General features: G+C 36.7%; 1 pseudogene; it reads right to left on the reverse strand.

The window, feature by feature from the left end:
* The window catches only part of LOC103258190, a 111,251-nt pseudogene extending 100,702 nt beyond the window's left edge, over positions 1-10,549 (reverse strand).
* Between the last annotated feature and the right edge of the window lie 2,896 nt (positions 10,550-13,445).

Raw genomic sequence — 13,445 nt, forward strand, 5'->3', positions numbered from 1 at the left:
CCATAATCCTAAATTCAGTTAAGAATAGCAGAAAATGAAGAAATCAGTGACCTAGAAATCCTTCTATAAATTATAGTAACTGATACATTTACCAGCCTGGCTGAGCATGTGCAACAATACTGACATGGGGCATCAAGAATTCCTGGAAAATGTGAGCAGCATACTTTAGTCCTTTATCATTAAACTATAGAGGCTACGTATTAGTATCAGCTGTGTTTCTGTTAATAGTGTTTGACATTTATACACCTAGGACTCTTTTAGTTATAAGTGACTGGGACCCAATTTAAGCAAGTGTAAGCAAAGAACAGTATTTATTGGCTGATGTAACAGGCTGGAATCTGGGCTCAAATGATGTTTTCATGACTTGAGACTTGTCTTTATATTTTGGTTCTGCTTCTCGCTGCTCCTCCATTTGTGTTGACTTCTTTTACATGAACAGACTTTCATTATGTAGCAAATAAATGCTAGGTCACTGGAGCTTGAGATCCAAATACAAGAATCTTCCAGTAGCAGCAGCTAAAGAATCCTTGTGAGGATTCTGATTGGCCAAATTTAGGTCCTGGGTCTATACTATGATTGTGATGGGGGGATGTTGTATTATGATTAGATCAAGCTGGATCACATTCCCACCCCTTTGACAAAAGGAGTGGTAAGCACATGATTGACAATTTCTCTAGGAACACACAGAGTATGAGAGGTACTCCTCTGAAACTAAAGAGGGGGAATGGGAAATCACATTGACCAGGTAAAATACTAAAATTATTATCATCCACACACCAACACTGCTTTATACTTCCTTAGGACAATAAAAAGAAAACGTGTTGTGAAAGGGAAAAAAAAAAACCTTTTGTATCTTATTATTTCTGACATTATTCTAGCAACTGAAAATATTAAATTGGAAATGTCAAATATAGAATGCTGGGTAATTCTAGAAATGCCAGCATTAGAAACACTACTATTTGGAATCAAGGTTTTATAGAAGGAAGAAGTGGTCATAGAATGAAGATGAAAACAATGAGGTGGAAAATCAATAGAAATGAAGGGTAGAAATCAGAGAAAAAGATGTTTTTGAGGGAGAGAAAGCAACAAAGAGTAAATATAGATAAAAACCTATGAGAAAAAAATTGATCTATAGGTTTTAAATAAATAACATTTGCATCATATTTTATACCTGAACAAATATAGCTTCCACTTTCCAGAACTGCCTTCCCACTTATATATTGGCACTTCACCTGTGCTGATTTAGGTTTTCTATCTGTAGTCTACCAGGTGACTTGCCTCTTGCCATATTTTCATAAAATTGATGCCTGACCTTGAGCCTCAAATAGAATAGCAGAGCCCGTAGTTTGCCGGTTTCTGTCCTGATCCTGGATTTTGATCCCTGCATCTTATTTCTTTCTCGCTCTTCACTGTCCATGTTACCGTCTTGCTATGGAAAGACAGATCCTATTTATAATCAGCTTGGCTCTAGGAAGAGAAAACAAGCAGAGATGGTTTTGGTAAGCAAGTTGAGTCAGTCAAGGACACTTTAATATGATTCTAAATGTCTTTGGTGTCATAAAGTTATTTTAGTGAGCAAAGAGTCAATAATAGTTCAGGAAACATTTGAGCTATTATTAGTTCAGCTGGTGTTCATTAATACAGCAAACAAGATTAAACCTGTTCTGATTGTTTGGGAATTATTCTCCTTGAAAGTTCCTGTGCCTTACCACTTCTTCCTAAAGCTGCCAGGGACCCTTGTGAACTTGCCAGTACTCAATGTTTCTTTTCTTCATTTTTATTGGCACAATCTGTGAAGGCTCAGAATGTTTTGCAAACTAATATGGTCACTACAGGTTATCCCAGAGTATTTTTTCCCCTGGAAATATAAGAAATATTTAGCTTCTTCCTATTTGGTAAAATTATCTCCTAACTTTAGAGGTGGGCTGTGCCCAGTAGGCAACTTCTTGACATCTGACCAGTTGTGCTGTGCCAATTTCTGCCGGTTAAAGCAGTGACCAGGACAATGAACTTAGTGTGACCTCTGCTGATGACTCTTTCTGGGGAGAAACTTGAGTTATGCAGTGATTACCAATTCTAAGATGGGAGAGAGGACCCCTATAGAGGCAGGTTTGGATTTGTATTGTGTTTTTTCAAATCTTTCTTCTTTCAGAATGAGAGTTGGAAAAAGCTTGCTGATTTTTGGTTCACTTTTTACTTATGTATGTCTTAAAAGGTACACTAAATCTCTTATCACATAAGTTATGATGAGCCTTAGTGCTGGAACAATTAATAAATAATATATTCCATAAATTAAATCATTTTCTTAACTCATAGGCTGAGTTAATTCTTTCTTTTTCTCTTAAGTTTTATGCATAGTCACACATTTTACAACTAATCTCTCTAGCTACAATACCTGTATTTTTCTAAAAAAATTAAAGATAATTTATAGTGTTACAATTGTCAGATTTTTGAGAACATGGGAGTGAGGGGCAAGCTCGATTCACCTTTCCCTGGGAAACTGGAAACACACCACTCACTTGACAAGATTTTGAAAACAAATTTCCCCGTATGGCAAATTTCAGCAGACATGTGGTAATGAGCCATGACTGAAGATAGATAACACAGTCTATATAGTTAACCTCATATAGACAGCATGCCATAAGAACTTATGACCCTTGGCTCCAACACTCACCCTCCTCTAATTGTTTAGTTCTATAAGTGCATCAGTTTGCAAGGAAGAAGCCTCCTACATGTTGACGAAGGCTGAAGTTGTGTTGCATCTTTCAGAGCAAATAACTGGAACAATGATCTCCATAAGAGCTCTTCTTTGGGTTAAAAATGTAAAATAGGAGGGTCATAGGTATATTCTCATAAAAGTCCATATGTTACAAACAACATACAACATTTGAATTGTTAAGCAAAAATTGGAGCATTAGTCTTTATAATGGTAGTCTTCAAATTTTTTATTTCTTTTCATTCTCTTCCCAAATTGTTTACTTAGTGTGGTTAAAGAAAAATAACATTATAATAGATTGATCAATAAATCATTGAAACATGAAGACTGGATATTAAGTTCCCTATGGAACCTTTGTTAGGGGCATGGCCTTCAAGGATGAGACAGCTGTTGGAGTTGGTCTGACAGCTAGCTTCCTCTGCAGAGTTTGTATTAATGGACTCTCACACACACATTTAATATGTTGTGTATTTATTAGGCTGCACTGCTGACAGTTATACTACATGAAGTTCAGCATATGAGTCAAGTGTAGAGCTCCAAACCAGCATTTCAGAGTGAAGACTGCACATTCAATTAAACTTAAATTATCCAGTACCACCCTTTATTCTGTAAAACACCAGAACCAAATAGAAAAGGCAATCTGATACTTACTGTGTATGCTGTTACTCCACTCAGATATTCTCCAGACATGTATAAACTGAGATCTTGCTTGGGATGGTTTTCTAGCCATGCATTCTCTAGCATCCTATAAGGAAAAAGATATTCAAATGTTACAGAACTAAAGGTCATCCCTTGTAAGTAATGGACTTCAAATTCAAGAGTACACGTTGATTTTGACAGCTACGGTCCAAAGGGATTCATTGCAGATGTTATTGTGATGCTTTTGACATATTGTCTTTCCACCATAGTCTGATAACTGAAAGTGACCAAAAAAAGGAAGATGATATTAGGGGAAGAAGGCAAATTCTTTTGTGTGAATGATTTCATGAGAAGAATAATTGGAGCCTCACATATTTCAGAGTGATGGCCAAATAATACACACTGGGTGCAAGCGCTTCTTACTTGTTCTTCCAAGAGAACTTAAAATACAGATGTAATCAGTGCATTTACAATGAAAAAAATTCCTTCCTTGAAAACTAAGTTAGAGCTGAACCACTGAGGTCCATGAAGCCCAAGTTTGTTGTGGCTCAATTTTTTGGGGCAATTTTTATAAACAGTTCCTAAACATTTTATAAGCTATGAAAATGACTGGGGAGACTGCAGTCACATAAGGTTTCATGCTAAGTACATTGCTGGAAAACATACAGCAAAGATGAGGAACCAACAGAGTGTCCTGACAAATACCTTGATCTGAAGGCAGAGTTCTGCTTCAAATTTTATTCGTTAACCAGTAGGAATGCTTTTAAGGTTTCTCTTGTCACTTGCAATAAAATTATTATTTTTTTAAAGTTACAGATATACAGACACAGTGTTCATTCATGTAGTTTCATCTTGTTACCATTTTAAACTTGGAGAGAGAAAAAGTTGCTTTTACTTCAGAGGAGAATTTTTTCTTCTGCCTTCAAAATATTGGTCAAATTAGTTTGATTTCGTATATAAAATTTTTAGAAGCAAATTATTTATGCAGTAGCTTTTTTTTCTTTTATGTTCCGTGATTTATTTTCTGTTATAGTACATATTTTGACCCACAGTTGGTCTGGTTTTCAAGTATTTTCTTTTTTTGAGGATCTCCACATATCTTTTCTCCTTTTATCTACAGATTAGTGGTGTTATCTTCTTAGGATTCAGAAACTTCCATAAAGTTAAGCAAGTGGAAGTATGTGCAGAATGCTTACCCTAGCAACAGGTCAGCAGTTTATATTTCAAGTTTGCATGGTATCATAAATATATCTGAAAATGTATTCTGACTTAGATAAAAAGGGATGGTTAAAGTAGTTGAAACTTTAATAAAACGTCTAATTTAGTATTCCAACATATAACTCCTGTGCTCAGGATATTTTCTGGAATCTAGGAAACCTGGGAAAAAAACACTCTGAACCAATAGACATTTAAAGTCCTTTATTTTACAAATAAGAGAACTGAGAGTCTGAGAAATTAAGTGACTTATGATTAATCATTTAAATGGACTTTTAAAAAAATTCAGTATTGTGTACATTTTTTCCTAGTAACCAACTGCTTAAGTATTTTATTGAAGTTTGAACTGAAGAAACAGTTTTAGAAATTTGAACCACAGCATTTTCAAAGTTTACATTTTTTTAAATAGTAAGTTTAAACAATATGATTACAACCACTATAGGAAGTCAAGGTGTGAAATGAAGTTAATTTGCAATGCAAATAGCACCAACCCAGTTCTTTGAGCAGAGCAGCACAAACCAATCTGTAATAAATTTTGCTATTCTTTCTAGGCATAGGGCTTAGTCTTTGTTTTAAAAAGGACATTTTTTTGCTGTTAATTTTTTCTGTAGCTTGGTATTCCCAAGAGCTGTTCAAGAGGTAAATAATAAGGAAACCTCAATTTCTCAACCAACTCATCTTCGACAAAGCCCCCACCACCTACCACTGGGGAGAGGAGAACCTATTCAGTAAGTGGTGCTGGGAAAACTGGCTGACCACATGCAGAAGATTGAAACAGGACCCCTATCTATCCCCATGTACAAAGGTTAACTCCAAATGGATCGGAGACCTAAATGTAAAACCTCAAACATCAGAGCAGCCAACAAACACATGAAGAAATGCTCAACCTCACTAATCATCAGGGAGATGCAAATCAAAACCACACTGAGATACCACCTAACTCCAGTCAGAATGGCAATTATCAACAACTCAAAAAATAACAGCTGCTGGAGAGGGTGTGGTGAAAAGGGAATACTTCTACACTGTTGGTGGGAGTGTAAACTAGTGCAACCTCTGTGGAAAGCAGTGTGGCGATTCCTAAAAGCTCTAAAAATCGACCTTCCATATGATCCTGCAATCCCCCTACTGGGAATATACCCTGAAGAACTCAAATCACTCTATAAAAAAGATACCTGCACACGTATGTTTATCGCAGCATTGTTCACAATAGCAAGAACCTGGAAACAACCATGCTGCCCATCAAAAGAGGACTGGATTAAAAAAATGTGGTACATATACATGATGGAATACTATGCAGCCATAAAAAAGAACAAAATCATGAATTTTGCAGCAACCTGGATGGAACTAGAGTCTATAATACTGAGTGACCTCTCACAGAAACACAGATCTGAGTATCACATGTTCTCACTCATATAATGGACCTTGAACATCCAGTGTAATACTATAAGGAAATGACTGACGGTACTGGGAAACTATGTGGGGGAGAGGGGATTAACTGTAGCAAATATCTGTCTGGGGATGGGAAAACACCTCTTATCAACAGGGTGCCTGAATGAAATGTAATTGTACACCTAACCCTTAACTGTACCCCACAAAACCATAATAAAAAATATTGATTAATTAAAAAAAAGTTTCTGATTTTGTTACAAGTTTCAAAGCTGATTGGTGATGTCAATGTTCTGAAAAGGATTAAACTTGTTTTAAGCTCTGTTAGGGAAACATGTCTAAGGTTTGACCTGCACAGTATTGAAAACTAATGATCTCCCCCCAAATTAAAAAAAACAAAACCCCAATCAGCCAAATAAAACAAAACTCATAAAACATATTAAGTTATAGAGTAATGTCAGAATTTTAATAATAAAATTTGTTAAATTCTCTTTGTTTCAGTTTGAAGGAATACTGTGAGCTCCAGAGTGGCTTTTGATACAATGAAAATAATCTTAATTTTGCAAGTAATTTACTGTGATACTTTAATGTTACTTCATGACTATTCTCCTATAGTGACATTCTGATATTTCTATATTTTGAACGAGATCTCCCATTTGTTCAAAACTGAGTCACTTTCCTTATCTTTGCAGTAAATTAAGAAGATAAAAACATAAAGAAATAATCCTTTGATTTTCATGTATTTTAAGTAAAATTCACCTTTTACATAGATATGGTATCTTTTTCTTATGAACCCAACTTGAATCCTTGGATAAAATAATTCCATCTGTAGGATGCTATTGCAAACTGTGTGTCTAAAGTAATTTTGCAATGAGGAAAATGTCACATAAAGTGGTATAAAGCAGAATGTGCATTTTTAAATACCGTGAAGTTTCTTTGTTTTCCTTAGTATTCTTTAGAAAAGCTCATGATCAGAGCTCCTCCAGGGGATGTTAAACACCTGATGATAAATAGTTGTGTGAGTGATGCTCTTGGGTCAAATTTTAGCCAGAGAGGAGTGATAGAAAAATTGCATGCTGGCTGTGGAGCCAGGGCTGTTTCAGTCTTGGCCACCACACTTATACAGAAAAGCAACAACAACAAAAAGTTAAATGAGTTGAAACTGCTCATTTTGGCTGACTTTTCTACTGCCTCCCACTCCTTCCAGCCTCCCAAATTCACTTTCTGGGATACAGACACAGGCTTATTCTTCCTGAAAGAAAGAAGAGATGTCTACATGTGTCTTGCAGATGGAATAAAAAGGGGCTCTGGCATTTCTGAAAATAGTTAATACTATACTAAGACTTCCTTGAGAGAAATCTTACAAACAAAGAAAAGATAAAGGAGCATTATAATGTCTTTATTAGTCTAAATGGCTATAGGGTTATAAAATCATCTTTACTATTTACATAGACTCTGGTGAAGTGGTGCCCCTTTTCAGCAAAATCAAGGTTTACCTTTCCAACACAAAATAATCAAAATTACATACTTTAGATTGGTGTGAATATAAGTCAATATATTTTTCTTTTACTATTTTATCATACATAGTGAAAAGTGAGACTAGTACCACAGTAACACCGTCAATTAACTTGTCAATCATTCATTTGCTTATCTGTTCTATACCTGCCCCATGCTAGCAAATAAGTATCTAGTAGTGAATAAGATGTTTGCTCTCACATAGCCTAGTAATCTTGGGTGAATTTCATAAATTCTCTGGACATCTGTAAACAAGGGAGTTGAACCAGATGGTTTTAAATGCGCCTTCAAGCTCAAAACAGAATGTTCCTAATCTCTGCCACTAACATGGAAGAGGGTTGCAGATTGCGGTTTCTACACTTTCTTTGCTTCCATTCCTTCCTTTTCCCAAGAGCATTAGGATGCAGAAAAAGACACTTGAATAAAAGCAGTAGAGGAAACACTTCTTTTCAAACAGGAAGACATGCTAGAGAGAGAATGAGAGTAAAAAGGAGGAAAAGATTGTAAGCCACAGGATTTAAAATCCTATGGTTTCAATTTGGAAAGCTTTTAAATTGGGAACATATTTCTTGGTGTACCCTTCATGCCATCTTCAACCAATATTAATCCCTTGCTCTATTTGCATAACTTGTGTTTTCTGAAGCTATGATTTAAAAATCTATGAATAATCTCTAGCACTTCCTGAGCACCTTGTTTCAGGCACTGCTGAGGAGTTTTACTTACATCAATCCCCACAGCAACCTTAAGAGGTAGATACTATTATTATTCTCATTTTCCAGAGGGTCAAAGAGGTGTAACAACTCATCTGAGGTTACATAGCTAGTAATTGGTAGACTCGGGATTTGAATGCAGATGTCTGGCATCACTAACTCACACTGTCTTACTTATTATTAAACAAATTGCAACTTCTGTTACCTTACGATTTTTCATTATCATTTATTAGAAAATGTTACTGGTGAGAGACTCTGATGTCAAATTTTTCCATCACACACTGATGAATGACCACTTAAGATCTTGCCTTTCTTTCCCTTTCTATCATAATAAGAAAGAATAAGTTAAATAATGATGATTTTCATTTCTCTTGTATTAGTTTCCTAGGACTGATGCAACAAATTACCACAAACTTGGGGTCTTACAGCAACATAAATTTATTTTCTCCCAGTTCTGTAGGTCAGAGTTCTGAAATCCAGTTGTTGGCAGTTAGTTCTTTCTGGAGTCTGAGGGAGAATCCATTCCATGCCTGTCTCCTAGCTTCTAATGTACTGGCAGGAGTCCTTAGTGCTCCTCGTCTTAGACATATCACTTCAGTATCTGCCTCCATCTTCATATGGCCTTCTCCTTTATGACGATGTGTCTCAAAACTCCCTGTACTTTTCTTATAAGAATGCTGGTCATTAGATTTAGGGCCCTTCTTAAATCCAGGAGGATTTCTTCCTGAGATTTCTGATGTAATCATGTTTGCAAAGTTCTATTTCCAAATCAGGTAATAGTCATAGGTATTAGAGATTAGGACTCAGATGTATCTTTTGGGGGGACTTTAACTTACCATAACTTTATTGTATGAAATAGTTTGTCAAGATGTTCTCTTCATGACAGCAGGGGAGGCTTCTTGATCTCAGCACATAAAGAACAAGCATTGCCTATACGATATAGGGAGAGCTGAGGCCAACATGTTCATATTTTTACTTTACCTATGTAACTAGCAACGTACAGAGCTAGAAGTTACCACTGATTGTCCACGTATGTATTTCATTGTTCATGAGAACTGGGTTGATCTTTTATGTAAAAAAACCTGGATCTGAGAGATTGGTATAACTGACTCTAGATATAAAACTACAAGTTGATAGTAATAAAGCCAAGAATTGGTTCTTGGGCATAAAAAAGTCACTAAAAGATATGTCACTAAAAATTAAATGTCTCAGTTAATTTAAAAAAAGAAAAATTTCCAGGAAAATATTTAAAATAAAAAAATTTTCTTCATGTTATTAATCAATGGATATTTCTTTATTAATTCAACAAATATTGAATGAAAACCTCATCTGTGTGCATGATATAGCAGATAAAAGGATAAACTGTGCTCTTGGAGCTGATATTGTGGTTGAGAGAGAGAAAAGGAGGTATGAAAGATGAGTAACTAATAAATAAACAAGACAATTTCAAGCAATGAAAAATGGTATAAAAGAAACTAAACAGGACAATAAATTCTCATTGACTTTGAGTCCAAAGTATCTCCTTTAATATCAGTTATAGCACTTGATACTGTCAGTAACAGTGTGATTTAATTTTCAACATGCATTCTATACTGACTTGTATTTATATTGCAGAAAATCTTTCTTGGTATGATGAAATTGTCAAAGGAAACAACATGTCATTATTCATCTAACATGTCAAAAAAGTATTCAACCATGAAAGCAATAACATACTACATTCTCTAATTTCCCTAGGGAATTGGAGAAAAATTGAACTGGGGAAAAAAATAGCTGAAGCACCAATTCATAAGTATCAATTTCCCCAACTCACAAGAAGTACTGCTTTGTGAGATTACTACCAAAAACGTCACCAGAGACTTTTATCTACAGAATATAATATTTTTAGAAAAAAATAAAACCTGTAACTGTCCATATTTTACTTATGAAATACAATATTTTTACAAAATATATTAGCAAATAGTTTGAAAGTTGTTATCCAGGAAGTAATTCATTGAGCCTCAGATGACTTTCTAAAACTCAATTTGAGTTCAAAGGGTTTTAGAACATTTGTCTTGGGACTTCCGGCAAAATGATGATGGAGCAGCATGGTCTGTGCGACCCTCTGTGAAAGAGAACACTCATAAAGACCCTAGCTCTCTCTCATGGGCTGCAGCTCCTATCTTCAGCAGCCTGCTCTTTACCGGGAGCTCAGCTGCCGCTGCTGCCACTGCTCAAACATCATGGTGGTCTGGGCTGCAGCTACAGCCATGGATGCCGCTGCAGCAGTCATTGCCCACCCATGCCTGAGGTGACCCATGACTTTGGACCATGAGGACATGCAAGCAGGATCTACTGAGATCTCTGCTGTGGCGGCTGCTCCCACTGCCATGCCACGCCCCTTGCCCAGAGCCAGGCTTGTGGAATTCTCCCCCTCCCATATACGGGGGTAGCTGCTGCCACTGCGGATACCGTTGCAGGTTCCCTCCCTTCCTAGGTGACCTCTGAGCTGCAGGCTTCAGTAGCTGCAGGTAAAGGTCTACTGGAGTGGTGAGATAGCTACACCTGCTGGGGATCCAAGGTAACAACATCAAAACGGGAATGACAGATGCTCTTCCCCCTTGATAAATAGACAAGGCCAGATCTCAGTAACAGACTGGGCAGGGAGCCCATATCTGTACTGTTCTTCACAGTAGGCCAGGGGCAACTGATCCTAACTGTGAACAATTCTACAAACCTACAAAGACTGCTAGAAATTAGAGCTGAAAGGACACTGGACTAAAAGGAAAAGTCTCAGAGTGTGCTTGGTTGGTACTGTTAGTTTACTGACTTAATCTATCCCTTTTCTTTTCTTTTTCTTATTTCTCTGGAAACCCCATCTTTGTATAGAGGAATAGCATACCAATAAGGAGGTTGATTAGCTTGTACATTAGCATCATTGTATGTTTTAGTTTTTTATATGACTGTTGGTTAGTTTTTAGTCATGGTTAGTGTTTTTTTTTTGTTGTTTCAGTATTTTTGTCTCTTTTCACTTGCTAGTTGGTACACTCATCTGTTTTCCCTCTTACTCCTCTCTCTCCACTCCCCTTTTCCCCCACCGCCTGTTCCATTCTCTTCCCTCTGTTAACCTCATATTGCTTCAGGGAGTAAACCTACAATCCCACTGCATGGACAGATTCCAAGGCAGTAGGAAGTGGGTTTCAGACTATCCATACACCTGTTGTCAGATACCAGGATCTGCAGAGAGATTTTGAATCACAGCTCAATTAAATCTCAAAACTGCAAAAAGGACTGCCCTCAACCTACAGTCCAACTTCAGAACTGAACAAAGCAAGAGGAAATACATTAGGAATAATAGGAGATCGAACAAACAGAAGTAAAAGCAACCCCTCCACACCTGAATAACAGAATTAAAGAAGATGGGGAAGTGGAGGGAAGGGAAAAGTAGGGAGGAAAAATCTGCACAAATGAAGAAAAACCAAAAGAAGAATATAGGGCTCACACAGACCCCTGGGAGGTCAGACAGTGAGAAAACAGACTTCAGAACACAAACAACGTAGAGCCCCCAGAATGACTGATCGCATGCAACAAACCCAACATCAAGACATTAATAAAGAGATTAAAAAAAATTGAGGAGAGAAAAGAGGAAAATAGGAAGGAGTTGATGACAGAAATAATAGCAGTAAAGAATACTGTCATGGAAATAAATAACAAACTAATAAGCATAGAAAACAGAATTAGCCAACCAGAAGAAAGAATCTCAGTGCTTGAAGATCAAAATACAGAACTAACCCAAACCGTCAAAAACAGAAAATAAGCTTAAAAAGACAGACAAAACCTTTAAGAGATGAATGATTGCTTCAAGAGACTCAATCTAAGAGTAATTGGCCTTCCAGAGGCAGAGAGAGAGAGAGAGTCAGAGGCCACACGGGAACAAACATTTTATGAAATCATTCAAGAAAACTTCCCTCATCTCATCAGTGATGCAAAAATTCTAACACAAGAGATTTAGAAAAACCCTGCAAGACAACAAATGAGAAGACCAACTCCCAGACACATGATAATTCGCCTAAACTAAGTAGCATCCTAAAGGCAGCAAGAGAAAAAGGTCAAACTACCTACCAGGGAAGGCCAATTAGAATAGCAGCAGATTTATCTACAGAAAGCCTCCAGGCTAGGAGAGCTTGGAGCCCTATCTTCAAAGTTCTAAAAGATAAACAATTTCAACCAAGAATAGCCTACCTAGCCAAGCTAAACTTCATCAGTGAGGGAGAATTGAAATCTTTCCCAGATATCCAATCCCTAAGAACCTATGCTGCCAGCAAACCACCTCTACAAGAAACACTTAAGAAAGTACTGAACACAGAAGAAAAGGAAAAAAGAACAACAACGTTCTTCACAGGAGTACAGGAAAAAGATTAAAAACACACATGAACCAACTCCAAAACCTAAAGAAAGACAACAAACAAACAGGAACAACAACTCTGTAAGAACCTTAGGACAGAGATCAACTCTCGTATTTCGATAATTAGCCTAAATGTGAATGGGCTAAATGCGCCACTGAAAAGACATAGAATGACAAAATGGATAAAATATCACCAGGCAACAATTTATTGCCTTCAAGAGACTCCCCTCACTAGAAAGGACACTCACAGACTCAAAGTAAGAGGATGGGAAACAAACTTTCAGGCGAATGGAACACAAAAGAAAAGGAGGAGTCATGAACTTAATTTCATACAAAATACCCTTTAAGCTATCAAAAATTAAAAAAGATACAGAAGGCCACTACATAATGATAAAAGGCTCAATCCATCAACAAGAAATATCCATCTTAAACATATATGCATGCAACATAGCAGTGCCAACTTTCATAAAGCAGCTTCTGTGTAAACTCAAAAAAGATATCAACTCTAACACTATCATCTCTTGGGACTTCAATACCCCACTCACAACCCTAGATAGATCATCAGGACAAAAGTTCAGCAATGAAATCTGGAACCTTAATGTGACTCTTGACCAAATGGACTTAATTGATGCCTACAGAACACTCCATCCAACGACCACAGAATATACATTCTACTAATCACTGTATGGAACTTACTCTAAGATCGATCACAAACTTGGCCATAAATCAAGCATAAGCAAATGTAAAAAGATTGAAATTTTGCCATGCACCTTCTTGGGCTAAGTGGAATAAAAATAAAAATCAACACCAACAAGGTTCCCCCAAACCCCACAAAGACATGGACACTAAAGAGCATGATACTAAACAACTCCTGGGTCAATGA

This window comes from Carlito syrichta, unplaced genomic scaffold (assembly GCF_000164805.1).
Source record: "Carlito syrichta isolate Samal-C Ts95f unplaced genomic scaffold, Tarsius_syrichta-2.0.1 Scaffold302017, whole genome shotgun sequence".
NCBI classification, from domain to species: Eukaryota; Metazoa; Chordata; class Mammalia; order Primates; family Tarsiidae; genus Carlito; species Carlito syrichta.